The following is a 5,345-nucleotide window of genomic DNA, read 5'->3' as shown; positions in this document are numbered from 1 at the left end:
TTGCCCCTGGATCTCGGGTTGCCAACTTTCACACCCAACAAAACTGAACACCCTTGTGCCCCCCTTCGCCGAGGTCCCGGCCCGCTCACGCCATCTCCCTCCCCTCCGTCGCTCCCTCTCCCCCATGCTCCCTCACTCGCTCATCGTCACCGCGCTGAGGAGGGATGGGGAGGGCCCCTTTTCAACTGGGTGTTGTCGGGACGCACCTGGGAAGGAGGGCTGCCTGCCAAGCACCTTTAGGAGGAGGCGTCCCTCCCTGTCAGAGAATCATCTCCCTCCCTCAGCTCAGGGATGGCCTGAATTGCCCCTTCTCCCGGCAGAGCCAGAGGATTGGAAGCAGCAACATCAGACCCCTGTGTGGCTCGCAGGAATGAACACAAACACGCCCTTGTAGCTGGACAGATGGCGAGTTTTACCCCTGGGATACGACAAGGCTCAAGAGAAAGGTGGTGGCCCCACATCTGAGGAATGAAACACAACACAGTCATCATCGTTACGCCCGTCCTTGCCCCTTTATACTTCTACTGTCTCGCTCCCGCCACCCTCGCCCTCTGTGGGTTCAGGGAGAGAGCCGCACTCAGTGCTTCCGACACACACAGACTCACACACACATCTTGCAAGGAAAACCTCACCATGGAGCCACATGCACCTGTTGCTTCCCTGCCCCCCTGCTCTCCAGAATCCAATCCCAAGGAAAGCTTGTCGGGCCCAGAGCTGGCAGGGCGCCCGGTGCTGGAGTATTGAAGCTACCGTGACGGCACTCAGAGGAAAGATGCCGAGAGAGTGCAAGTTAAGAATTGGCCGGTCAGGTTTCCAGTCCCCTCACAGGTCATTCCCTCACTCGAGCAAAGGGGCACATCTCAATTCTCAGCTGGCTCAGTCGAGCTGCATCGTTCTTGTTTCCACTCAGTCAGGTTTGAGGCCTGTTTCGCACCCTGTCTTTGAGAAGACAGTCAGAAACTACTCTCTGAAATAGCCAATGCAGGAGGACGTGTTATCACTCCTGCCCCAACTCAGACGGACAAAGAGAGAAATGTTCTCGCTTTGAGGGTGGGACTCCCTGCCCTTGGCCAAAGACGAGCACCTCTCTTTGACCTTGGTCGCTCCTTCAGCTTTTCTTTCAGCAGGGAGCCCGAGAGCTCAGGTGCTGGAGCGCTGCGTTGGTCAGTGAAGCTCGGTGAGCTCCAACGTCACTCGGCTCTTCTACCAGCAAGTCAAAACACAGGAAGGATTTCCTCATTTGACAATACTGGGGCTGTCTGAGGGTCTGTCCACACTGCACACTGAGCCTGACTCTATGTGGCCTGGGCTTGCAGACTTGTGTTGCTAAGCCGGTGTTTGAGCATCCAGACTACAGGGGAAACTCAGGCCTCACACTGTGTTTATCTGTCAAGGTTCCTTCCCCACTCTGAACGCTAGGGTACAGATGTGGGGACCTGCATGAAAACCTCCTAAGCTTACTTTTACCAGCTTAGGTTAAAACTTCCCCAAGGTACAAACTATTTTACCTTTTGCCCTTGGACTTTCGCTGCTACCACCAAAAGTCTAACTGGGTTAGACCCCCAAAAATCCTCACCAAAACATTGCACCCCCCTTCCTGGGGAAGGTTTGGTAAAAATCCTCACCAATGTGCATAGGTGACCATAGACCCAGACCCTTGGATCTTAAGAACAACAAAAAAGCATTCAGTTTCTTAAAAGAAGAATTTCAAAAGTAGAAAAAGTAAAAAGAATCACTTTTGTAAACTCAGGATGGTAAATATCTTACAGGTTAATTAGATTCAAAACATAGAGAATCCCTCTAGGCAAAACCTTAAGTTACACAAAGACACACAGACAGGAATATCCATTCCATTCAGCGCAGCTTATTTTCTCACCCATTTAAAGGAATCAGAATCTAAGGCATATCTAGCTTGATTACTTACTAAGTTCTAAGACGCCATTCCTGTTCTGTCCCCGTCAAAAGCATCACACAGACAGACCCAGACCCTTTGTTTCTCCCTCCCCCCAGCTTTTGAAAGTATCTTGTCTCCTCATTGGTCATTTTGATCAGGTGCCAGCGAGGTTCTCCTAGCTTCTTAACCCTTTACAGGTGAGAGGGTTTTCCCCCTCCTCCTCCCAGCAGGACCCCCTGACACTTTACAGGAGGACCCCTCACTCTGCGCCAGGGACCGCCCCACCACAGCTCTGTGCACTGGGCATAAATCGTGAAGCATAAATCTGCTTCAGTGGATATACTAGAAGCAATATTGTCTAAATAATACCTGGCTTTTTTCAAAACCAGGAATAGCCACAAGAGGTCCCAGAATCATCTGAAATTGGCTCTAGCTGACAAAGAGGTCCATTTTTCAGCTAGGAATTCAACTTCTTTGTTCCCTTTTCTCTGCTTTGAGTCTCTTCCCGCTTTTCTCAGGTAGTGTGGCGAGCAAACGCACAGGTGGGTGAGATAATATCTTTGACTGGGCCAGCTTCTGTTGTGGACAAAGACAAGCTTTTCTGGGACCTGCATGGCTACAACTAATAACAAATGCTCATAAGATATTAATTAGTTCTTCTTTCATACTCGAATGCATCACTTTTGGTGTGACATCAAGAAACCTTTATTAGCCCGTATAACCGTTTTTTCTCCACATTTTGAGATTATCTTTTGGCTGTAATGCCATCATGTATTAAAATTCCAAATGGCCAATTAGCAAGCACCAAAATAAAGAACAGCCAATTATTAATCTGCCTTACCCCTAGCCCTGCCCAGGATCTCTGCATTGGTTTAAGAAATATTTTCACATAGATATTTGCAAATTGGCAAGTTTTAAATTGTGTCAGCTTCCGTCTAGAAAGAGAGAGTGGTAAGCTAAATTGCTCCAACACAGATTTCCCCATCTATGTGAGAGAAAGAATTAGAAAGAAGTAAGGAAAGTGAATCCAAGGTAGATGATTCTGACCTTTCCTTTGAAATGCTCGGTGCAGTAAATCAGTGAATATTCCCATAAGTAAACTCCTGTAAGTGACAGAAAGGAGGGCATGGGAAAAGGCTGTCAAATGTTGTGTTAAACTTTAATTCGTGAGCAAAATTGTGTGGCAATTAAATTACAACCCTAAAATACCGTAAAAGGACAGAATAAGGAACAAAAAGTGTGGGAAATACGGGTGTATTTCAGCAAAGCGCTTGGAATGGAGGAAGACCAAAAGTGATCAGTCGGGGGAAAAGGCACTGTTTCTGCCTAGTTTTAAACCAGGGATATTTTGCGTGTCAAGCAAACATGATAACCACCATACTACACTACAATCTACAACAGAAACCAATTGTGCCCAGATTTGGATTTCCCCTTCTAAGGCTTTCTCAGCTGCCAGTGTATATCCACTCCCTCAGTTTCCTTTGAAGAACAGGACAACAAAGAACTTACTTTCCAAACTCAGACAGGCATCAGAAAAGCTGCAATGTCTCATCCAATTTGCCCTTCTCACAATGAGGCCAAAACGCAGGTAAATCTCATAAGCAAGAAACCTCACATCCACTCCACTTCTCCATGGACATTTCCCTGCCAGCTCCTCGGGAGCAACCAACAAGACAAGAAACCAAAATGCAGTAAAATCAAGGGCACGTTTCCCACCACAGGTTTCACTGACTGCGAAGGGTCATGTAGAAATGTTTTGCCTTTTCATACCTGAAGACTTGGTTATTCTCTCCTTCCCTGAACTGGAATGGAAAGCAAGGAGATAGGTGTGAGAACAAGCACTCCTAAGCAAAGGAAACAAGGCACCCAGCATATAACCCATCAGCAGGAGATTAAAACCTGGGCTACACTACTCAGTTAGGCCTGCCAACAGCATTTTAGGTTGTCCTAATTACCTCATGGTGCACACTACAGCCTTGTCCCATCCATCAGGTCCTCAAAGAATCAATCCTGAAGCACTTGCATGAGAGGAAAGTGATCAGGAACAGCCAGCATGGATTCACCAAGGGAAGGTCATGCCTGACTAATCTAATCGCCTTTTATGATGAGATTACTGGTTCTGTGGATGAAGGGAAAGCAGTGGATGTATTGTTTCTTGACTTTAGCAAAGCTTTTGACACGGTCTCCCACAGTATTCTTGTCAGCAAGTTAAGGAAGTATGGGCTGGATGAATGCACTACAAGGTGGGTAGAAAGCTGGCTAGATTGACGGGCTCAACGGGTAGTGATCAATGGCTCCATATCTAGTTGGCAGCCGGTATCAAGTGGAGTACCCCAAGGGTCGGTCCTGGGGATGGTTTTGTTCAATATCTTCATTAATGATCTGGAGGATGGTGTGGATTGCACCCTCAGCAAGTTTGCGGATGACACTAAACTGGGAGGAGTGGTAGATATGCTGGAGGGGAGGGATAGGATACAGAAAGACCTAGACAAATTGGAGGATTGGGCCAAAAGAAATCTGATGAGGTTCAATAAGGATAAGTGCAGGGTCCTGCACTTAGGACGGAAGAACCCAATGCACAGCTACAGACTAGGGACCGAATGGCTAGGCAGCAGTTCTGCGGAAAAGGACCTAGGGGTGACAGTGGACGAGAAGCTGGATATGAGTCAGCAGTGTGCCCTTGTTGCCAAGAAGGCCAATGGCATTTTGGGATGTATAAGTAGGGGCATAGCGAGCAGATCGAGGGACGTGATCGTTCCCCTCTATTCGACATTGGTGAGGCCTCATCTGGAGTACTGTGTCCAGTTTTGGGCCCCACACTTCAAGAAGGATGTGGATAAATTGGAGAGAGTCCAGCGAAGGGCAACAAAAATGATTAGGGGTCTGGAACACATGAGTTATGAGGAGAGGCTGAGGGAGCTGGGATTGTTTAGCCTGCAGAAGAGAAGAATGAGGGGGGATTTGATAGCTGCTTTCAACTACCTGAAAGGGGGTTCCAAAGAGGATGGCTCTAGACTGTTCTCAATGGTAGCAGATGACAGAACGAGGAGTAATGGTCTCAAGTTGCAGTGGGGGAGGTTTAGATTGGATATTAGGAAAAACTTTTTCACTAAGAGGGTGGTGAAACACTGGAATGCGTTACCTAGGGAGGTGGTAGAATCTCCTTCCTTAGAGGTTTTTAAGGTCAGGCTTGACAAAGCCCTGGCTGGGATGATTTAACTGGGAATTGGTCCTGCTTTGAGCAGGGGGTTCGACTAGATGACCTTCTGGGGTCCCTTCCAACCCTGATATTCTATGATTCTATGATTCTATGATTCACCCAAGGCCTTCCACAACTCAATGGCACATCTGCAAATTCAGAAACACACGTCAGAGCTTTCCTGCTTGGCCATCTCTTGCCCTCCCCAGGGAGAGGCTTGGAATACCAGAGGAGACAGCCACTGGTGCAGGG

The sequence above is a fragment of the Caretta caretta genome, chromosome 28 (assembly GCF_965140235.1).
Source record: "Caretta caretta isolate rCarCar2 chromosome 28, rCarCar1.hap1, whole genome shotgun sequence".
NCBI classification, from domain to species: Eukaryota; Metazoa; Chordata; order Testudines; family Cheloniidae; genus Caretta; species Caretta caretta.
Note: the sequence above shows the minus strand (reverse complement) of the source record.